General features: G+C 42.7%; 1 long non-coding RNA gene across 3 annotated transcripts; it reads left to right on the top strand.

Moving 5' to 3' along the window:
- The first annotated feature begins 444 nt into the window (after window positions 1–444).
- Window positions 445–24,327, top strand: LOC110977245 (uncharacterized). Of its 3 annotated transcripts, XR_015424295.1 has the most exons (5): window positions 445–653; window positions 18,324–18,440; window positions 19,096–19,222; window positions 19,457–20,217; window positions 20,671–24,327. It is a non-coding gene; the product is annotated as an uncharacterized LOC110977245 (long non-coding RNA). The 3 variants fall into 3 exon arrangements; XR_015424294.1 differs by having other exon boundaries at window positions 19,096–20,217; XR_015424296.1 differs by lacking the exon at window positions 445–653 and adding an exon at window positions 11,197–11,339 and having other exon boundaries at window positions 19,096–20,217.
- The last annotated feature ends 321 nt before the right edge of the window (window positions 24,328–24,648 follow it).

Below are 24,648 nucleotides of genomic sequence, written 5' to 3'. Positions count from 1 at the left end.
ATGTCGTCGCTGTGATAAACTGTACACCGGAGAGACCAAGCGTGTGCGCAGTGTGCGCCAACAAACACCTGGTCTCACTGTCGCGCGGCACTTTTGCGCGCCGCCACATACCCTCATGCAGTGACGTGAGCGTCTGCATTCTGCGGAAAGCGTCATCTGATGTACAGCGTAAGGAACTGGAGCACCGCGTCGAACTTGGAACGCTGCATCCATGGGGGATGAACGTGGATTTTTCCGTGTTCATTCAGAACTGAATCTGCTTGCCCTGAAGAAGGTACTCAGTTACCGGAAGCTCGCCAATCACATATTTCAGGTCACTGATTTGATATTATATTCTTGTCGATATACCAACAAAATACGCCCTCTTTTGTTCCGCTCCGGATAAGCCAGGCACTCCGTGCATGACGTCACTACGCAAAACACACGCTGCATTGAAAACCAACACAGATAAATGGCGGACCGGCTACGGACAGCCGAGGCGCGGCACGCCTCAAACAACACGTGGGTGATGTGCGGTGGTACACATGCACGTGAGTGACTCCAGCGCACGGTGGTCGCTTTAATCCGGTTATATTCGCGACTTTGTGTATTATCAAGACAACACATAAGACATTAGTCTCTGAGGAATCGCTGGCACACCTACGTGATATGGAGTAAGCACAATGTATTTGGCTTTTATTATTCCAAACTTATTATGGTATACTTCACAGGATAGGCCTAGACGTTGAGTACCCCCAGAACTGTGGGGTCCGACATCCGCTTCTCTTGGGAGGGGAGCGGACGTCGGACCCCACAGTTCTGGGGGTAGACCTTGAGACCATGGAGAAAGGAAAAGACCATGTTGAGACTAATCCTAGCCTAAACCTCGGAGTAGGACTAGGATCAACACTTGGCATGCCTTCAGTACATGTGCATGGCCCGTTTCTGTGAAAATGACTGTGAGTAACTTTAGCAGGCCTATATAGTATATGATCGTATGCCAACTTAGATTTTGTGCACATCTTGCAAATTGCAAGTCGTTGGGTGTGATCACCGTATAGGGTCGTCATGAGAGTCAGTATTGATTCAGTGTTGTTACCAACTTTATTGTCGCAAGAACGACCGAGAGAATTGTAAGCTGTTGACTGAATTGGAGAATGAAAAGCAGGCTATTACTGCATACTGGATATGGGATACTGAGGAGCTGTACAATGATGCAGGACTTATATACAGTTAGAAACAGGATGTAGTTAAAGTCACAAAACTTAAGAAAGGAAAGTCTTAGTCACATGTCTTAGATGGATTCTTAGAACAATGACTGTTAATGAATAATTTCACCTTAAAACTAAGTCCTTGGTGGATGATAGTACAAGCTTAAAAATGAAGCATGCTGAAGTGTGCCACAGCCTCTGGGCTAACAAGGTCAAATAGGCGGAAACAATATACACTGTACAAGACACTGTGTGGGTGTACTCTTACAAGGAAAATGCAGTGAGTAATGTGTCTACGAAATGGCAAACAGGATATAAACAGGAAATGAAAAAGTTATCAAAGTTAAAAATGAAGACTCTATATAAATGCTAAATTTACTAAAAGAAATAAATGCAAATGATTCAAGTAATTGTGCAGAAAACGCTACAACCTCCATGGGTGTGATGATGTGCTCACACCATGCAGCTGTAATACTATGAAATTCCACATGATATACGTCCAACAAGGTCAAAAATAATTTTTTTAAGTGCTAGCCCAACTTCACTTTGGCATGCTATACATATTTGAATTTTTGAAATGATATTTGACGCGAGTCAACTGTATCAGACATGTACATGTACATAGATCAGTTAAGAATCGTCTGAGCAACTTAGACTCTACGAATTGCCTTTTTGAAGATTCATATATGGTCCATTGAAACATGGCAATGTAAACACGCTGTATGCTTATCAGCGTGAAGTCACCGACTTGGTCTGGAATCAACTCGCTCCGAGTCAACTCCGTCTCAGGTCAACTTGGTCCCAAGTCAACTAGGTCTTGTCAACTCTGGAAGGCAGGCACACGGCTGCAGCATGAATTTAAAAAAATCTTCCAAGCTAGTTTTGACACTCTTTAGCATACCAGTATTAAAGTACACATATTTCCATAATTCTAAAATTGCATGTACTGTTCTGTTCATGTAAATGTACTGACATGTGCATGAGATGCCTGGCCTTGTAATTTTGGAAGGCCAGGCACTTGGATGTATCATTAATTACCACAGTTGAGAAGGCAAAGTCCCAGTCTTTCTTGCTAGACTGACAAACTTTGGCATATAAGTATTTCTATGTATTCTAACATTGCATATTTACACATTTAATAGTCCGATACTGACATGTGCAGCTATATATACGCAATGCCCTTGGCTGGTTCCCTGTCCAGTCACACACTGCTTGCAGCAAATCATTGTTAGCGCAGCTCGCACTCTGTGACGTGACACAAAAGTCACGAAACAGCTGTCACTTTTGTGCAAGCGTGGCAAAATTCGCCCGGAGTGGGAAAACGGCAACAAAAAGGCAACATATTTTCCTCCAAACGAGGAAAAGGCGTGTTTTTTGCAATTGGCAACCCACTTGTGGGAACCTAGGGGATAGTTTACTCCGTAAGTAGTGAACATACCGCAGGCAAACGCTGTCTCAGTTCAAGGTCAAAAATTAAAAGACACAGTCCTACCCTGTGTTTCTTGACCTGAAACAGTGTTTGCCCTGTTGGCCAAGCTACATCAAGCACAACGTGGTCTATTGCGTACGATACTGCACATACTGTGCGCTATGTACAAGTACATGTAGATTATACATGCATCATTCTGGCGATAACATCATCCAATCAGCCTGGGAGCGCGAACAGCCAGAGGGGATTTTTGGGGGGCGGGGAAATGCATGATCTTTTTTGGGGGTGGCGGAGAAATGCATGATCTATTTATTCTTTTTACGGTCACAGTTACTGGGGTAAACATTAAATTTATGATGTTTTTTAAATGGGCACGTATTTATTGCTATTTTGAAATACTTCAAGCGAACTAAATCGTTTTTATTTCAATAACCCTTTAAAGGTTATAATGTTATTTATTGTAACTGAATGAATTCAAAGTTTTTCACCAAAGAGGTTTAGCAGTGATGCATGAGGAAAGTCAATGGGTATCCATACATACAAAATAGCACTGCTACAGTGATGTCACATACTGTGTGCACCATTCAAAGAGACATGTAATGCAGGCCCAGTGACAGAAATACACCTATACAATTCTAGGTGGTCTTAAACTTTTGCAAATGACTGTAGTTCAGAGTTCCCATTCCTTGCGTAATGTAGCCACATACATGTACATGTAGTGTGGCCATGATACTCAGTGAAGCAGCTCAGCAGAGACAAGTCAACTTGTTCCACATTACTGGAGTGTGGTTTTCTGCGTGAATCCTGTCTGCTGGAGTCAGTGATTGAAGTCTGAGTGTACATGTTCTTATACTGTAAGTTCTGTTTGGCACACTGTGCTGGTGAATGCTAAAAAAGGTGGGTTATTTTGGACCTTGTGACTTACAGAGTAAAATGATTGCAGTTGCTCCATGTATCAATCTCTTTCTTGAGTATGTGTGGTTCTGAGAAGAACCAGGGAATAACTCGACGTTTCGAACAGTGTACTCTGTCCGTCTTCAGGAGACTGGAGGATTCTGGTTGGTTGGTTAATGTCATGTACGGCAACATAAATGCCATCAGAATTAGACATGCACACAGGGGCTGTCATGTCATACATACATGTCATGCATGTAGTACTAGCTACTGCTATTTGTATTCGTGTGCAGTGTGAGTTAGACGTTGAAGCTCTGTTATGTGGACGATCGAAAACTCGAGGAATCGATACTGAAAGCTGCATGATTTTGGAAGGTACCAAAAGAACAGGAGGGGGAGACAGGAAAATAGGGGGGAGCTTGTGATCCTCCAGACACAGGGTGTCCAAGTGTCCTGTGAGGTCGGGCCGTGTCCCGTGCAGTTTAAGGGCCCGGGCCCCGCTCAGCTGATTTGCTGGCCCGCAACACCTCCAGGTGACGAAGTACATGTATGACACCATGTCCAGCCAACCACTTACACCGTCCCTTCTCAAGAGTTTACGCAATATCAGGCAAAACCTCAGGGTGCATCAGAAGAATTATACATCAGTATTACAGTTCTGAATTTATTTAATAATGTGGTGAAAGGTCTGTTTTTTCCCAAGAATTTGGGGAAGATTTGTATGTATTTCAGCCAGGGTAAGAGATTTTTGGAGGATTTGTCTTTGTGAAACATATTTTTGACAAGTAAGGAGAAAATGTTCAACGTTATCAACTCATCCACAGATGTCACAAAGACCATTTGGGTGTTTACCAATCTTATGAAGGAAATCGTAACCCGTGTATGGCTACTTCCTCGGCACGATTCATTGTCCAGTTTGGGGACAAGAAGGAGACATCATTGTTAATATTGTTGGTATGTTTTGGGATTGATGTATTCCAGTTATTTGTAAGTTTTTCTTTAAGAGTGTGTTTAAATTCATTAATCGATAAAGGGATGGAAAGATCAATATTGTTTTTCTTGGTCGCATTTTTAGCAATCTGATCAGCCTTTTCATTTCCTGGTATTGAGTACCGAAGTGTGACGTCACTGTAAACCAGAAAGTGCAGTGCAAACGAATGGAGTACGTGCTCGTATTGGTTCACGTGTTAATGCCTTTTACACGCTAATTGTGCGCTTGACGTATTCACTTCGGTACTCAATGCCGCAGTGACCGGGGATCCATTCAAAGTGAACAGTGTTCCCTTGACTGCCGATATTAATCATGGTGTGGGGAATATCGCAAACAATTTTATCTGTGGGGAAAGTTTATCGATTGCCTGCAAAGCACTAAGACGGTCACTAAAGATGCCACTTTGGAATGGTTTGGAGTCTTCAACCATTCTAATGCAAGAAGAATGGCAAACAATTCTGCAGAAAAAATGAACGCTAAGACCCAAGTCAAACCACCATTAGCAACTGAACTCACGCTGCAAGCGAAGCTTCCCAAACTGCCGGCATTTAGCGATGGAAAAGATGAGCTAGACGCATATTTGAAACGTTTTGAGAGATTTGCGACGTCAACAAAGTGGCCAAAAGAAGACTAGGCAACCTCACTTAGTGCGTTACTCACACTCACAGGTAGGGCCTTGGAGGTGTACGCACGTATGCCTAGTGCTGCAGCTAGAGATTATGATGCTGTGAAGAAGGCACTGGCACATTGAATAGGTACCTTTTTGAGTGAGGAAGGATTTAGGATCAAGTTTAGATCTGCCAGACCAGAGTTTGCTGAGACATATACCCAGTTTGTAGATAGAATTTCAGGGTATCTGACATGATGGATCGAAATTGGAGGTGTAGCTAGGACGTATGAAGCTTTGTTTGAACTTATTGTGCGGGAACAGACTATGAGGGTTTGTAGCAAGGAGATGGCTCTATTCCTTCAGGAGAGGAAGTCAACGAGTTTAAAGGAACTTGTAGCATTGGCAGATCGCTATGCAGAAGCGCACAATGATCGTTATCACTTCAACTGTAAGCTTAGTAGTAGTAGTGGTAGAGATAATGGGAGGAGTAGGCCAGCAAGCGTAGCAAACTCAGGCACTGCACAACGTGCCAACTTGGGCAAGGAACAAATAGAACAACTTAGAGCAGAACGTACATGTAGATGTTTCCAATGCGGCAAATATGGACATATTGCATGCAACTGTCAAGGTCGCGATCGCCAAAGTAATAGCGCACGCAAGAAAGGTGCTAGTTTAGTTGTGCAAGATGTACAGAATAAGGACTCAGATGAGACCGCTTAACCTCCAGCAAGCAGGGTGGAGGAAACTGCAGCCGCTTGCCTGCCAGCGAAAGAGGGCATTTGTAATTGTGAGGATCACTTAGGCAAAGACATAGTTATGATTTGTGGTCACACTTTACCTATTGTTAGTGCAGCGTGTACCGGTAACAATGTTATGCCAGTCACTGATGGTTATGTAGGAAACACGGAGGTGCGTGTTATGCGTGACACAGGATGTAGTCCTGTGGTTGTTAGGAAAAGCCTAATAGATGACTCGCAGTTGCTAGGGATTACTGAAGGCTGTGTGTTGATGGACGGTACGGTGCATAAGTATCCAGTATCCAGTTGGGAACGCCCCAAGGATTGGGACAGACACTTACCTTCACTTCTGTTTGCCTATCGAGAAGTCCCACAAGAAAGCACCAGATTCTCGCCTTTTGAATTAATTTATGGGCGAACTTTAAGAGGTCCCATGGCCATTCTAAGGGATTTGTGGACGACCGAGTGTAATGAAGATGAAAAGGTAAAAACAACATATCAGTACGTCGTTGATTTGAAAGAGCAAATGGAATCTACCTGTAAAATGGCTCAAGAGGAACATAGCAAATCTTCCATGCGATATTGCAAGTACTACAACGTCCAAAGCCGTGACAGAAAGTTTGCTTGTGATGATGAAGTCCTCATTCTCCTTCCAACGAATCAGAACAAGTTACTGATGCAGTGGCAAGGTCCCTTCAAGATTGTCAAGAAAGTAGCCAAGCATGACTACCGGGTGAAAGTGGGGAACAGGGAAAAGACTTACCACACTAATCTGCTGAAGAAGTACGTCTGACGAGAGGAGGATAGACCAGATGTTGTGTCTGCGGCTAACCAATTGTCCTTTGCATGTGCAGGGATTGTAGAAGCAGCCAATGACGACTTTAATGATGATACTTCAGCTCTCGAACTTCCATCTTTAGAGCAGAATGAGTTTCCTACTGACGTCTGCATCGATGATAAACAAAGTGAGTCCGATACATTCTCTATCCGAGATATGAGTACAGTGACGTCTTCACGGATATGCCAGGCAAGACTCATTTGGTCGAGTACACAGTCAAACTCACTACAGATGAACCCATCTGCTTCAAACCTTATCCAGTTCCTCATGCTGTTCAAGGCACGATCAAAAAGGAAGTAGAGATGATGATTAGGCTTGGTGTGATTGAGCCCAGTACCTCATCCTATGCAGCTCCAATAGTCCTTGTCCGTAAAAAGGACAGAACAAACCGGTTCTGCATCGACTTCCGCAAATTGAATAAAGTTACATTGTTCGACCCAGAGCCCATACCCAACACAGAAGATCTAATGGCGAAGTAAGGGAAAGGAAAGTACTTTTCTGAGATAGATTTGTCCAAGGGATACTGGCAAATCCCTATCGCCCAACAGGACAAAGAAAAGACGGCGTTCGTAACATCTGATGGGCTCTATCAGTTCTCCGTCTTACCTTTTGGCATGATCAATGCCCCGCTGTCTTCAGTCGTATGATGCGTAAACTGCTATCAGGTATGTGTGATGTGATTAACTATATCGATGATATACTCATTTTCTCAGCGACAATTGGGATGAACATGTTGAGGTACTCAGAGAAGTTTTGTCTAGACTTAGGATGGCAGTTTAACAGCACGCCCAACCAAGTGTTATCTAGGGTTTGAGTCACTAGACTTTCTAGGCCATATAGTAGGTGAGGGAGTGATTAAACCACAACCAGACAAGGTTAGAAACATCTTGGAAGTGAGTAGACCTACCAGGAAGAAGCAAGTTCGCTCTTTCTTGGGATTGTAGGTTACTACAGGCATTTCATCCCCAACTTTGCAGCTATTGCATGCCCAATAACAGATTTGATGAAAGGCAACGGTGTGAAGAACATTGCATGGGGCGAACCGCAAGAGCGAGCATTTGTCGCTCTTAAGAGCCGAGTTGCAGCATCACCCATCTTGCATTTGCATGATCCAAAGAAAACTTTCATAGTACGCACTGATGCATCTGACATAGGTTTAGGAGCCGTCCTCATGCAGACTCATGATGGGGTAGAGTTTCCAGTTTGCTTTGCCAGCAAAAAACTCTTGCCAAGACAGAGAGCCTACTCTACCATTGAGCGCGAATGTTTGGCCTTAGTCTGGGCCATTGAAAAATTCAAAGTGTACTTATATGGAAGGTAATTCATTCTGCAAACAGATCACCCACCGCTTACATATATTTCTCAAGCTAAGAGTTGTAACAGCAGAGTTATGCGGTGGTCATTAGCCTTACAACCGTACACATGTGTAGTACAAGCCATCAAAGGGGTTAACAACATCAGCGCAGACTTTCTTAGCCGTTGCCCGGAAAATTAAGTTCATGAACTGAAGATTTATTGTATTATTGTATCAGAGTTCAGATCCATAAGGGTGGAGTAACCTGTTCAACAAAAGTTTATTAAATCCAGTGAAAATTGCCAGAATGGAGTTAAATTCAGTTCACATAATGTAAATGATTCAATCTTGAAAGTTTACAGAAAGTAATGACATTCGGAGAAAATGAATTACATCAGATGTGTGTGATTTAGAAAAGAATAACTTATTTTGTATAACTTCTTGTAAATGGATAATTCTTCTACTGATTGTAAATAATAGAAGAATGTTGGAAAAAAAATATATTTTTTTAGTAACACGGGGAGTATGTAAATTTTTTGACTAATATGACCAAATACGTTTGTTGTGGGAAAAATTTGAAAACGTGTGGAATTTCAAAATTTGCATGACATTTAGATTAGTTAGCATGATCTCCCTGCGGGGTTAAAATTGTATTGAAGCATTGGAGAGGTAGCGGACAGAGCTTGACATAGAGAGACTCCTGATCGGTCATCGTGCGATAGCACATTTTGATTTCGTCGATTGAGCGATAGCTCTATGAGAATTTGAGAAACAGAATGAGAATTTGAGAAACAGAGATAGTGTGTGGCGATAGCCCAAATCATATAATTTCTTCAGTTGAAAGCGTTAGCTTAACTTAAGTGCTTAAGAAGTGAAATCCACTTCTTGGAAAGCTAAATCCAGCACTGAGAAGTTAATCTACCAAAACCGATCGTTGTTTCAAGCCAGGGAGTCAGACTTTAAGACTGTTCGCTCGTCTTAAAACTGTAAGTTGAGTATTTTGTTGTAGAAAGCTATTTTGTATAATTTTCAGTCGTTTTGCTTTAATCATTGTATTCAAGATAAATTCGAAATGTCAAGATTGCCTCTTATAAGAAATAGTCCGTGTTCGTGTGGAAATCCTGTGCACACTGCTTGAATTCATGTTTGCACAACGGCAACACCCATGCGGCTTGCATTATTCATAGTGACTATTGTGTACACATGCATCGCCCAACCTTTGTAGATTTAACGCGACACGGTGTTGTGTAGAAAACTCATCGATTTTGGGTATTATCTCTGCATATTTTGGAGTTTTATTGTAAATACGGTATTAGCCTTATACGTTGTAGTTATAAATTCCACAGGACTCCCTTTAGTGGAGTTTCAGTCATAGAATCTTCCTCTTTGGGGGAGAGGCTGCCCCGGTACCCCGAAGAGAACCAGGAGGGAACGGAGGACCTAGAAAGGGGGACTTGCGACCACATTACCTTGCCAAATCGGCGGAGATCCCCAGAGCGTTCAGCTGGTGGAGCGATGACACGCTGGACGACATGCATGAGTACCATGTGGGGGGATAGTAATATAATGAATTTGTAATGATGTGATAAATGTATTTTTAGTTTGGGGTAAACTCTTGATAAACTCACAAGCTCTATCAAGGATTTTGTGGAGATTGTAAATAATAATAAATTTCTTTTTTACTTTTTTGTTGTATAGATTACTACCAGTTCCTAAAAGTTTCTTTTTTTGTGGCTTTGTTGTCAGTCAGTGGAGATAAGGAAAAAGTGATCAATCTATATATTTTTGACCCGGTTTGTGACAACCATCATTTACTTTAGAGTAATTGAATTGGGGAATATTTCTAGCGCATCCAACAGTTTTGTAATCAGGGTCATGAGAACCCTCAGTATATATTTGTAAGGAGTTTCCCCAGGTAGTATTGATCACCCCAATAGCAATATTTCTTTTTTCGTTAGTATTGTCTGTATGAGCTAGTTGGTTAAAAAATTTCCGTAGAGATATGAGCTTTTCTGTAATGCCAATAAGGGAAGATGTTATCGAGAGGGAAGCAGGTGAAAGGGTAATGAATGATTCTCACTTTGTAAGGTGTTTTATAACTGGAGTCAGACCATTTGTCCTCAAAATAGTGTTTTTGTTAGTTATCAAGGTTCAGATGTTTATTTGCATGTTTCTGGTGGGCGTTTAGTTTAATAGCATATAAGCTAGCTAAAAATTGTTGTCAAAGAGCGAGTGGCGGTTCATCACATTCAATTTGAAGTTTAAAGAGGGGAGAGCCCTGAATCCCACCAGTGCATATTCTCAATGCTTGATATTGGATACGATCAAGTTTTTAAGAGTAGTTGAGGCTGAATCAAAGGCTACACAACCATATTCTAAGATGGGTTTTATGAGGGCACAGTAAAGTTGGTAAAGTGATTTACCATGTGCCCCCCCAAGAGGTACCACTGACGCATCTCAGAATATTCAATCTTTTTTTGCACTTCATAATAATATCATCGATGTGTTGTTTCCAGGTGAGCTTACAATCAAAAGTAATACCAAGGAATTTGGCAGCAGATTTGGTGTGAATCTTAAGGTCTTAGATACGTAAAGAAATGTTACCATGAGTTTTGTTGGTAAGAAGGACAGCAACTGTTTTGGGGACCGAGAGCTTAAAGCCCCATTTATCGCACCAACTTTTAATGTTATTCAGATTCTGTTGAATTTTCTTTTCCAGGTAGGAGATATTCCTATTTGATTTCCAAATTGCTATATCATCTGTATATTGAGTCATATTAACATCAATTATGTAATTCGAGAGGTCGTTAACTGCAACATTGAATACAACAGGGCTGATGACGCTGCCTTGTGGAGCCCTGTTATCCAGAATTCTTTCTTCAGAAAGGACATTGTTGATTTAAACTTGAAGTTATCAATCCATTTGATGATTTGACCACAAATTCCCATGGATTGAAGTTTTATCACAATGCCTTTTTGCCAGAGCATATCGTAATCTTTTTCAATATCTAAGAAGACCGCAAGGGTGCTTTCTTTGTTACTGCGGGCTTTGTTAATAGACGATTCCAGATTAATTATGTGATTCTGAGTACTTCTTCCTTTCCTGAAGCCACTCTGGCAATTAGAGAGAAGATTTCTACTTTCCAAGAAGGAAAGAAGACGATTGTTGATCATTTGTTCCATTATTTTACAGAAAGTAGCTGTAAGAGCTATTGGTCGATATGAGAGAAGATTCGAAGAGTCTTTTCCAGGCTTTAGGATGGGAATCAGGATCGCCTCTTTCCACTGATCGGGGCATTGTGATGTGAACCTGATCATGTTGAAAATGATGAGAAGGCATTCCCGTATTTTGTCAGGTAATCGTTTGATGACAGCATTACTGATGCCCTGTTTACCAGGAGAGGCACATTTACTGGAATTAATGGCGTGATTAAGTTCCTCTATTTCGAAAGGATCATTGATAACACTATCGTTTTCATTAAACTGGAAGGCCTTTTCAGTATCATTTTTAATGATGTTGAAAGGAGGATTGTAATTACGATTACTACTAACTGCTGCAAAGCTGCTAGCCAGAGTGCCAGCCTTTTCTTTGTAGGTAACAGCATCGGTGTTGTTATGGCATAAGGTTGGGATGCTGTTGCTGCGGGTCTGGCCAATTTTATTCCAGACTTGGTTATTAGTTCTGGGGGTTATTTCACTACAGAATCTCTCCCAATCTTTTCTTTTAGCTTTATTTATGGTTTTCTTAGCAATAGCACTAGCTCTTTTGTAAGCTATCAGGTCAGAAGGCAAGCATGATTTCTTGAGGTTTTTCAAAGCTTGTCTTTTTTCATTTATGGCTTGTTTGCATTCCTCATTCCACCTAGATTTGGGGGATTTGTGATGATTGGGGCGAGTTTTAAGAATGTAATCATTCATGGCAGAAACAATTTGTTCGATAAATTTATCATAGACTTCGTTAATAGGACAGGAAGGGTTGGGTTTTTGAAATGTGCTTATTACATGCAGTTTGGAACATATTCCAATCGGCTTTTTTGAAGGACCACTTCGGGACAGGATTGGCTAGATTTTGGTGAAAAGAATGGTCAATTTCCATGATAATAGGACAATGATCACTTCCTCATGTGTCATTTATAACTTTCCAGTTACATTTAGCAGCTAAATCCGGGGACATAAAGGTAACATCTAAACAGGAGAAGGTGCCTTCGGAGATATTAACTCTTGTGCCCTCACCAGAGTTCATACAGACTAAGTTCATCTCGGCAGTAACGTCATCTATAATCTTGCCATTATGATCCAAAGAGGAACTTACCCACAGGGGGTTGTGTCCGTTAAGGTCGCCACAAACTATATTAGCAGTACATGTATCTATTTTATGAAAAATCTCCTTAAGAGAGTGATCATTAAGCTTGTTTCAAGGATTGTACACATTAATGAGTTAATTTTTTTTCCGGTACTTGTCGTAGAGTTCACCAATTTGGTATTCAATTTGGTTGACTGAGCCTGACAGGTATCTAAAAGCTAAACTAGGTTTGGAGAAAATGGCACATCCTCCACCCCCTTTTCTGGGGTCTGTATTTGTCCCGTCATTACGGAAAATATCATAGCCCGGTATATTGAAATTGTTCCCTTCTTTGAGCCAGGTTTCCTGAATGCATATAAGGTCAGGCTTGTGAAGCCAAGAGTTGATGGCATGTTTAAATTCTTTACCATGAGCTAAAAGAGATTGCGCATTCCATTGTAGAATAAGAATCATTCACAGATAAATTATGAGGATGTGTTGATTGGTTGACCTCCTGAGGTCTTACTACAGCCTGCCTCGTCATTAGTTGGATTCTTATAGCTGGCTCTACTCTTACGGCCCAAGCCACTTCGTTTTGTTCTTACCGGGACTCGGACTGTGAAGATTGACTTGGTTTCCATTGTTTGGATTTGGAAGGGTCCTCAAGGTGCTCAGTGTGCTGGACCAGTTCTTTAATACAACACCGCCAGGCACCTCACCAAGATCCTTCACCCTCTGGTTGGCAACACCCCACATCATATCAAGAACTCGGACCAGTTCGCCCAGTTCATCGACGGGTTGTCTCTACGCCCCACAGACATTATGGTCAGCTTCGATGTGGTCTCTCTCTTCACTAATGTTCCCACATTTGAAGCATGCACCATCGCCAAGGATAGGTTACTTCAAGATCCCTCACTCAGCGACCGGACCAACCTCACACCACATCAAATCCACGATCTCCTGAGCAGCTGCGTAACATCTTCCTGCTTCCAGTGGAGAGACAAATTCTTCGAGCAGTCTTCCGGAACCTCCATGGGATCGCCTCTATCCCCGGTTCTGGCAGACCTGTTCATGGAAGAATTTGAGCAGACAGCCCTCTTCTCCGCAGACCTCAAGCCCAGCGTATGGATCCGGTATGTGGACGACACTTTCGTCGTCTGGCCACACAGCCCACAAGACCTCCAGCTGTTTCTTCAACACCTCAACAGCCAACACAACGACATCCAGTTCACCATGGAGCAGGAACAAGACGGTCGCATTGCATTCTTGGATGTCGAGGTTTCAAGATCACAAGATGGCACCCTATCCCGCACAGTGTATAGGAAGCCAACACACACACCGACCGCTACCTGAACAACCGGTCTTTCCACCATCCCAGCATCAAGGCCTCCGTCAACAGAACCCTCGTGCGTCGAGCATACAACATCTGCGACCAAGACCACCTGCAACTGGAACTTCATCACATCTCCACAGCACTACAGCGGAACGGATTCAAGTCAAGACAGATCAAGACCCAAGACCCTAGACCCCCTCCAGACCAGCGGGTCTCCTATACCCAAGGTCAACCCATTAGGCACATTAGTTCTGTCACCCTCCCCTACATAGGCAATACCTCCCACCGGATCCAGCGCATCCTTCTACACCATGGCATCAAAGTCTTCCATACCGCCCCCAACAAGATCCAAGCAGCTCTCCAGTCACTCAAGGACAAGCAAGACCCCAAGACCAAGCCAGGCGTCTACAGGATCTCCTGCGAATGCGGCAAGGTGTATATCGGCGAGACTGGCAGAGATCTCACCACCAGACTCAACGAACATCGAGGCCATGGACGACGGGGGGATCTCGAGAAATCTGCCATCATCAAGCACTCCAGCACTGAAGACCACCAAGTCCACTGGCAACAAGCCCATCTCATTGCCAACATAGAACAATGGCATCCATGCCGTGTTCGTGAGGCAATTGAGATTTACAAGAACAGAACAGTTCCGCAAGACACAGGCTTCATCTTCAGTAACATCTGGCGCCCCATCCTCAACCCTTCTTAGCTCGTCCTATGGGTCATCTATACCCCTTGGCACCCTGCCCCAGTTCTTCCTTTAGTCTGCCTATGGGTCCTCTATACCCTTAGCACCCATGTTTACCAATCCACACCCCCAACAGTACTGCCACACCTGAGTAAGTTTACCGCCACGCACCACCGAGCCAGCCTAATCCCTTCTCCAGAGTTCCCGCCTTCACGCATCATCGGACTAATCCCCTGTCTCTAGAATCCTCCACCAGACTACTAAAGCTCCACTCCCAGTCAGTATCCGGCATTCTCCTGATGACGAGCAGAGCATACTGCTTGAAACGTCGAGTACCACTGGTTCTTTTCAGAACCGCAAATACTCACAAAAGAGATACGTCCATGGTGCTACCGCAAACCTACTTTCTATTGTACCTATTCACCATGCAAACCTTCAAGACTTATCAGTTCTTTAATAGCTGAAAGTCTTTCTTCCTTGTTTTGTATGGTGTCCCAGATGTGCATAGTACCAGTGAGTAATTCAGTGAGGTGTTGCTCGTTACAAATGCACTTCATGTGTTCAGTTTGTGTTCCCGTAGTTTCTTCTGTTTGAGTGCTAGCATCTTTGGAGTTGGCAATTTGCATGACAGGGGTCGACTCGGTGTTCTCCTCGTTAACATTTATACGATGAATAGAGCTTTGCTCCTTGATGGTGTTAGTAGGTTTTGATGAGGGTGTTGATTGAGTGATGTTACCGGTATCTTGTCGAATGGAGATATCGGTCTTAAAACCCTCCTTTGGTTTTACAGCACAAATATGCACGAGTGCCCAACAGTCACTCTCTTGCATGTATTTTCTACATGGAACACAAACATGCACAGGTTCAGTGTGTACACAGTTGGTTGCCAGCACAAAATGACCCAGGGTCTTTTGTGCAGTCCTCTTCACTGCATTTGGTTTACTGCACAATTACGCACATGAAACAGTAGAGCACAGTTGTTGGGCAGCACAAAAGTGCAATCTGATATTCCTGTGAGGGACAGTTGGTGCAGTGCACGACACAGCACAGCTGTGCTTCTTTGAGGTGTTTACCAAATGACCCAAAGAGTGACTTCAGCATAGGAGGGTTAATGGCTTTTACTGCGTCAGCGGAAGAGATATTATATGTTACTCTGATGTCCTGTTTTTCTTGTTATATTGTATTTCAGCATGCGTAAGCAGATGAGTGTCTTTCACTGCATCTACAGCACTTCACCTGTTCCTTTTGGTTACATTTTTCAAAGGTGTGGGGTCCCCCACATCAAACGCAACGTGTAGCGCTACTGCAGTTCTGGGCAGTGTGACCCAGCCGCTGACAGTTGGAGCAGCGAATAACAGGCGGAATGTATGGCTTGACCGAAAAGAACTCATATGCCAGTTGTATCTTGGGAGGCAGATTTGGGGTGTTGAACGTCAGGCAGATGGAAAGACTTTTTTCTGCTTTTCCGTCACGTTTGCCCACGAGTCTTTTAGCTCCAACAACTCCTTGTTGTTTGCATATGACGATTACTTCTTCATCTGTTATATCGGTCGGGCTGCCTGTTATGACCCCTTTGCTTTGTGTTTCTGATTTGGCGTACTTTGTTGGTACCACCCATTGATCTAGTTGAGTTAGAGTTTTCAATTTTCTTGCTTGTGCTGAGGTGTGACATTTAACAGTAATCCCTCCTTGGTTGTTTTTCGACACTTTTTTAATGTAGTCTGTACCTACTTTGTTAAGTGCTTTAGCTATGTGTATTGGATTGACTGTAGATAATTTGATATCAGGAGAGTTAAGTAGGTTGGGAATTGGATGGTTGTTCTTCGGTGTATCATCGCTTTGACGGAGTTTCACTACAGGGGGTATCATAATCCAAGTCCGAATAAACATTGCTGTAATCGACGGGTTTCGGGCATTTTCTATTCTGTCTTTGCGTTTGAGAGTTATTTTGTGCTTGACTGATTAGAACATCTATGGTGGATCGTGGTTGATTGTTTCCATGTTTTTCCTGGACTTCCATTGGGGTTTGTTGAGATGCCGGTTGGTTCCATGCGAATTATCAGATTCATGAGGCCAGATTTGCATGTAGCTCAGAAAGAGGGGAAAACCGAGATCAATACACCCTAGATTTACTGATATTGCTTACCGGTATCCCCGGAAGATAAAAGTGGATCACTTTCAGGGAGATTGCTGGGAGCAACCTGCAGGATTCAGACTGGGAGTGGAGCTTATATGGTGTAGAGAGGGATCCAGATGTAGGGATTAGCTCGGTGAGGCGTTAAGGCGGGAACAGTGATGGCGGGAACAATGGATGCTGCACTGGATCCTGGTACTGCATGAGCTGAGTGTGTGCTTACTCAAGTGTGTCAGTTGGAGTTGGCAGTGGGAGAGTGAACAGCTGGGTGCGAAGGGTAGAGAAGACTTATAGGCTAACTAAGGAGGGAACCTAACTGGGGAGTCCTAGGGTATAGGAGACCCATTGGACTGGGATGTGAGGATTGCTGATGCTGAAGCCGATGTCTTGGGGAACTGTGTCATGCTTGATGATTTCTATGGCTTCTCTGATGCGGCAGGGATACATCCTTCGATGCTGGGGATGAGTTCAGCTTGGCTCCAGTTGATTTGATGGTCTTCAGTGTGGGAGTGCTTGATTATTGATGACTTTTCCAGCTCTCCCTTCCTACCATGAGCTTTGTGCTTGTTGAGTCGGGTAGGGAGGTCCCTGCCCGTCTCGCCGATGTACACTTTGCCCCTGGTCTGCGCTGGGGGTCCTGCCGGTCCCTGTGCGAGGGGAGCAGGTTGTGCAACTGCAGTGGGCTGTGTGGAAAACTTGAATACTGTGGAGAATACGCTGGATATGGTGGGAAGTACTGCCTAAGTAGGGGAGGGTGATAGAACTAGGGGCCCTAACTAGTTGGCTTTGGATATAGGAGACCCTTCGGCTGGGGGTGGATCTGGGATCTTGGGTTTTGGCTTGGCTTGTATCCGTTTCGTTGCAGCGCTGCGGTGATGTGGTGGAGTTCTTGGCGAAGGAATTCTTTGTCGCAGATGTTGCATGCCCTGCGGACAAGGGCCCGGTTGACAGACGACTTGATCTTGGGGCGGTGGAAGGACGTACTGTGGAAGTATCTGTTCGTGTGGGTGGGCTTGTGGTAGACCGTGCAGGCTAGGCTACCGTCCTCCTTTCTGGTCACCTGAACATCAAGAGACGAAATGTTGCCATGACGTTCTTGTTCCATGGTGAACTGGATGCTGCTGTGAAGCCCGTTGAGGTGTTCCAGAACGAGTCAGAGGTTGTCCTGTCCATGCTGCCAGATGACGAAAGTGTCGTCCACATATCGGAGCCAAATTTTGGGTCTGTGGTCTGATGTGTTGATGGCGAGCTGCTCAAATTCCTCCGTGAACCATATAAGCTCCATTCCCAGTCAGACTCCTTCAGACAGACAGAGTACACTGTTCGAAACGTCGAGTTATTCCCTGGTTCTTCTCAGAACCACACATACTCAAGAAAGAGATTGATACATGGAGCAACCGCAATCATTTTACTCTGTAAGTCACAAGGTCCAAAATAACCCGCCTTTTTTAGCATTCACCAGCACAGTGTGCCAAACAGAACTTACAGTATAAGAACATGTACACTCAGGAAAACCTTCAAGTCTTACCATGTGACCTGTCACAGCTGGCGCTGTGACTCTTTTGTCCCATATGTTTCATTTTGTTTGTTATGGTCATTTGAAGTGTTCAAGACTGCACACACTGTATGTGGTGGCCCGCCTACAAGTTTTGGCTGATCTGTGATTCGACAGCCCTCCAGCTCTGTTTCTGGTTAAACTTTAGTTCGTGGTTTTCAAGTCTTATTTAGTTTTTCAGTTTGGTCTTTTTTTTTTAAGGGTTAATCAGTTTTTTTGGTTTTGATACTTACATGTAGAATTGGTGTGTGAGTCCCCATTGATTCAGTTCCCTGCAACTTTGCCGTTGAAGATTCTTCAGTTAGTTTGAGTTTCTCTTCTTGTGATAACTTGCTATTTTTCCAGGTTTGCCTTGTAATCGAATGCACCCTATAAGCATACATTGCATTGGCACACTTTGATGCTGGACCCCACACCTGCATACTCACCTGGCAGCTGGCGATGACTGGACAATGGAGACATGTAAGTCTGGATATGACATTATGCTTATCAAACGTACATGTAATTGACACCTGCTAACCCTTCTGATATAGGCAGCTGTGGTGGCTTCACCTTCCACCCATGAAAGGGAAAAAAGGGGAAGAAATTTTTTGAAGGGAAGGGGCTGTGTGGGGTGGAAAGCAATGGAAGGTGATATGTCGCTGTGTGTGTGGGAAGGGGGAGATAACCTTTCCTCTCCCCTATAGGGTCAGGAAGATCTGGCATACACGTAAATTGAATAATGTACCTGCTTCAGCTGAAAATCTTTCCTTATTTAAAATAAAGTTGAAGTTGCCACTTGGTGCAGCCAGCTAAAAAGTACAGTTCTGTGTTAATTTCTGAAGTCTTAGAGAACTAAATTAAAAACTAAGGAGACTGCACAGTGCCGGATGTTTTACACTTTGTAGATATGATGACAAATATTTTCTGGCTGATGAGAATTTAACCAACAGTAAACCTGTCTTGGGTATAGTTCCCCCAAAATTTACTGATGAAAGCTACAATTTTGAGTCTTTGAACAGTTGTTTTGGCAGCTCCTTAAAAATAACAACATGGAAATGAATATTTATCTTGTAAAAAGAAAAAAAATTATTATAAATGGGTGAATAATCATTTTGTGATTATTTAAATTTCACAGATCAAGCCCCTTATTGTCATGCTGTCTGCTCTTGGAACATTGATGAAGGTCCAAGCAAGACAGTCAGATTGTGGAATCAAAAAGGGCCAGCAGTCTACAACCTATAGAAGAGGAGTTTAAAACAATGGTGAAAAATGCATGTATGACTTTGCAAATACTGACCTTGACCCCAACCCCACCAGATGCAGCATACTGCAGCAGATGTAAAAGTCTGATGCACGATAGCCTTGTTCCCATTGGGTTAGGGTCATATATTGTGCTTGTTTTAATTATGAAAATGGCTTTGGAAATATTCATATTAATTGATAGAAATGAGGCCTTTCTATTTCTTCAGTCCAGTTAACTTTTTCGTTATTGTTAGGGCACTTGTTGGCAAGTGGATAGAAGCAGAGATGGTAGTGGGAGTGGAAGAAACAGGTGCTTTCCATTCATCAGGAGAAGTCTGTCTTCTGCAGTGACTGGAAGTTGTCAAGTATTGAAGATGATGCACAAAGCAACGTCAAGGCAATATTGAAGATATCAAATACAGACACTCGAGCCAATAGGGGTCATAAGATATTACCTGAACAAAATCACTTCCAGGTTTGAAAACAATTACCATTGAGCAGTTAAGTGTGTGTGTGTTCATTTGACCCTAAAAGAACCAGGAAGTAGATAGAATCTGCCCCCTCAAGATTTTTTCTGATATCACCAGAGTACAGCAGTTGAGCCTTCAGGAGTTTTTCAGTAACTCTATTTGTGGTCCTTTTGGCACCAATTCTGTGAAAATTGTACATACATGTATCTTGCTCATTACAAGCACCCCTTTTTCCTGAGAGAAAAAGTTAAAAAAAAAAGCAAGTCTGGTTCCAGCCAATTTGGCTCATCAGGCCGGTGTTTATGGTGGTTTCCTTGGCATGAAACAACTGAGAATATTTCTATTCCCCCCAGGATGGGATGCCAGTCCATCGCAGGTAGCTTCCCCAGCTAATGCTGGTGCCAATTTATACTCCTGGGTGGAGAGAGGCAAGCAGGAGTGAAGAGGCTTGCCAAGGGCCACAACATATTGCCAGCAGCTGGAATCGAACCTCCAACCCTATGATTGGAAACTGTAGACCCTAACCACCAGGCCAAGTGAAAGAGGTCAGCCATACTTCTCCATGTTTTTTTACGAGCCAAGCCTTTAGTTTCATATAGCAGCTTTTTACAGTCACTTTGACAGCAGTTCTGTGAAAATCACACATATACTGTTCTCATGCAGCACCCACTTTCCCAAAACGGGTCAACCAAAAATAAAAAATGTACCTGCGCTTTCAACTGCTGTGTTGAGTGCACACAGTGTCAGGTAGGCTTGTAACCCTCAACTTCAAATGACCGTATCAACTATTAGTTGATATAAGTTGATTGATAAATTGATTTGAAACTCCACATCTGTGTTGACGATGACTGTTTTACATGCACACCGAGTTTTGAAAATAATCGGGCTTGGGACGGCCAAAATCTCGGCTGTGAGATGGTACAAATAACCCGGCAGATTCAGAACTATCACTGGAACGAAATTGACAGAACTTGATGACATTGATTGGTTTTTCCTAGCAATCCTGGCAGGAGGAATTTCCGTTGTGTTTGCTACATCAGAGGCTCTGCTATAGAATACTGACCAACCACAGAGGGGGCTATCACCGTTCCATGAAGCTTACTACATCACACCGTGGTAATGGAAAGAGAAAAACAAGAACTGTACACTACCTTAATGGCACAGTGGTAATGGAAAGAGGAAAACAAGACCTGTACACTGCCTTAATGGCACAGTGGTAATGGAAAGAGGAGAAAAAGAACTGAACACTGCCTTAATGGCACAGTGGTAATGGAAAGAGGAAAAAAAGAACTGAACACTGCCTTAATGGCACAGTGGTAATAGAAAGAGGAAAAAAAGAACTGAACACTGCCTTAATGGCACAGTGGTAATGGAAAGAGGAAAACAAGAACTGTACACTGCCTTAATGGCAGAGTGGTAATGGAAAGAGGAAAACAAGAACTGAACACTGCCTTAATGGCAGAGTGGTAATGGAAAGAGGAAAAAAGAACTGAACACTGCCTTAATGGCACAGTGGTAATGGAAAGAAGCAAAAAAGAACTGAACACTGCCTTAATGGCACAGTGGTAATGGAAAGAGGAAAAAAGAACTGAACACTGCCTTAATGGCACAGTGGTAATGGAAAGAGGAAAACAGAACTGAACACTGCCTTAAAGGCACAGTGGTAATGGAAAGAGGAAAAAAAGAACTGAACACTGCCTGAATGGCACAACGGTAATGGAAAGAGGAAAAAAAGAACTGAACACTGCCTTAATGGCACAGTGGTAATGGCAAGAGGAAAACAAGAACTGTACACTGCCTTAATGGCACAGTGGTAATGGCAAGAGGAAACAAAGAACTAAACACTGCCTTAATGGCACAGTGGTAATGGAGAGAGGAAAACAGAACTGAACACTGCCTTAATGGCACAGTGGCAATGGAAAGAGGGAAAAAAGAACTGAACACTGCCTTAATGGCACAGTGGTAATGGAAAGAGGAAAAAAGAACTGAACACTGCCTTAATGGCACAGTGGTAATGGAAAGAGGAAAAAAAGAACTGAACACTGCCTTAATGGCACAGTGGTAATGGAAAGAGGAAAAAAAGAACTGAACACTGCCTTAATGGCACAGTGGTAATGGAAAGAGGGAAAAAAGAACTGAACACTGCCTTAATGGCACAGTGGTAATGCAAAGAGGAAAAAAAGAACTGAACGCTGCCTTAATGGCACAGTGGTAATGGAAAGAGGAAAACAAGAACTGAACACTGCCTTAATGGCACAGTGGTAATGGAAAGAGGAAAAAAAGAACTGAACACTGCCTTAATGGCACAGTGGTAATGGAAAGAGGAAAAAAAGAACTGAACACTGCCTTAATGGCACAATGGTAATGGAAAGAGGAAACAAGAACTGAACTCTGCCTTAATGGCACATGGTAATGAAAGAGGAAAAAAAGAACTGAACACTGCCTTAATTGCAGAGTGGTAATGGACAGAGGAAAAAAAGAACTGAACACTGCCTTAATGGCACAATGGCAATGGAAAGAGGAAAAAGAGAACTGAACACTGCCTTAATGGCACAGTGGTAATGGACAGAGGAAAAAAAGAACTGAACACTGCCTTAATGGCACAGTGGTAATGGAAAGAGGAAAAAAAGAACTGAACACTGCCTTAATGGCAGAGTGGTAATGGAAAGAGGAGAAAAGAAGTGAACACTGCCTTAATGGCACAGTGGCAATGGAAAGAGGAAAAAAAGAACTGAACACTGCCTTAATGGCACAGTGGTAATGGAAAGAGGAAAAAAGAACTGAACACTGCCTTAATGGCACAGTGGTAATGGAAAGAGGAAAAAAGAACTGAACACTGCCTTAATGGCACAATGGTAATGGAAAGAGGAAACAAAGAACTGAACACTGCTTGAATGGCACAGTGGTAATGGAAAGAGGAAAAAAAGAACTGAACACTGCCTTAATGGCACAGTGGTGATGGAAAGAGGAAAAAGAACTGAACACTGCCTTAATGGCACAGTGGCAATGGAAAGAGGAAAAAAAGAACTGAACACTGCCTTAATGGCACAGTGGTAATGGAAAGAGGAAAAAGAACTGAACACTGCCTTAATGGCACAGTGGTAATGGAAAGAGGAAAAAAGAACTGAACACTGCCTTAATGGCACAGTGGTAATGCAAAGAGGAAAAAAAGAACTGAACACTGCCTTAATGGCACAGTGGTAATGCAAAGAGGAAAAAAAGAACTGAACACTGCCTTAATAGCACAGTGGTAATGCAAAGAGGAAAAAAAGAACTGAACACTGCCTTAATGGCACAGTGGTAATGGAAAGAGGAAAAAAGAACTGAACACTGCCTTAATGGCACAGTGGTAATGCAAAGAGGAAAAAAAGAACTGAACACTGCCTTAATGGCACAGTGGTAATGGAAAGAGGAAAAAAGAACTGAACACTGCCTTAATGGCACAGTGGTAATGGAAAGAGGAAAAAAGAACTGAACACTGCCTTAATGGCAGAGTGGTAATGGAAAGAGGAAAAAAGAACTGAACACTGCCTTAATGGCACAGTGGTAATGCAAAGAGGAAAAAAAGAACTGAACACTGCCTTAATGGCACAGTGGTAATGGAAAGAGGAAAAAAGAACTGAACACTGCCTTAATGGCACAGTGGTAATGGAAAGAGGAAAAAAGAACTGAACACTGCCTTAATGGCACAGTGGTAATGGCAAGAGGAAAAAAGAACTGAACACTGCCTTAATGGCACAGTGGTAATGGCAAGAGGAAAAAAGAACTGAACACTGCCTTAATGGCAGAGTGGTAATGGAAAGAGGAAAAAAAGAACTGAACACTGCCTTAATGGCACAGTGGTAATGGAAAGAGGAAAAAAAGAACTGAACACTGCCTTAATGGCACAGTGGTAATGGAAAGAGGAAAAAAAGAACTGAACACTGCCTTAATGGCACAGTGGTAATGGAAAGAGGAAAAAAAGAACTGAACACTGCCTTAATGGCAGAGTGGTAATGGAAAGAGGAAAACAAGAACTGTACACTGCCTTAATGGCAGAGTGGTAATGGAAAGAGGAAAAAAGAACTGAACACTGCCTTAATGGCAGAGTGGTAATGGAAAGAGGAAAACAAGAACTGAACACTGCCTTAATGGCAGAGTGGTAATGGAAAGAGGAAAACAAGAACTGTACACTGCCTTAATGGCAGAGTGGTAATGGAAAGAGGAAAAAAAGAACTGAACACTGCCTTAATGGCAGAGTGGTAATGGAAAGAGGAAAAAAGAACTGTACACTGCCTTAATGGCACAGTGGTAATGGAAAGAGGAAAAAAAGAACTGAACACTGCCTTAATGGCAGAGTGGTAATGGAAAGAGGAAAAAAGAACTGAACACTGGCTGAATTCCCCAATTTACTTTTCATCCAGAAAAGCTGACAAATTTTAATGTTTATAGCAAGATAGCGAAAATTGTGAAATTTTCTCTTGAATTAAAAAATACAGAGGATCTGACATTTCAATCCTTCCAGAATCTTTCTCCAAGTTGTGTTCAAGTTTCATCCAGTACAGTTGAATTTTTAGCGACATGTGTATGATATAAAACTGAACATTTGGAAGTGTAAATATAGAAAGGTTTGCAAATATGTTTGACCTAAAATACATGCAGCGTCTGAAAATTTTGTGTATTCTGTCTTTTAACATTGAAATTTGTGCTATTTAAATGCAATTATTATTTAAATGCATGCAAATGTGCTGTGCCCTCTGACCTTTTTGAAATTGCGCAATCCTAACCTTTAAATATAAGTTCCGAAATTAAATCTATCAAGAGGCCTACGGCCTGGTGGTTAGCGTGCTTGCTGCCAGGCCAGGGGACCCCGGTTCAAATCCTGGGGTCCCCGGAAAAGGAAGTTTTTTTTTTTTTTTTTTTTACTAAGTTTTTTAACAAAATTGTGCATGCCCACCTGGAATTGAACCCAGGTCCTTGTGCATTGCAGTTAGTGT

Source organism: Acanthaster planci, linkage group LG02, assembly GCF_054643075.1.
Source record: "Acanthaster planci isolate LZ-2023a linkage group LG02, COTS_SCS, whole genome shotgun sequence".
Lineage (NCBI taxonomy): Eukaryota > Metazoa > Echinodermata > Asteroidea > Valvatida > Acanthasteridae > Acanthaster > Acanthaster planci.
Note: the sequence above shows the minus strand (reverse complement) of the source record. Positions and strands in the feature narration are given on the sequence as shown.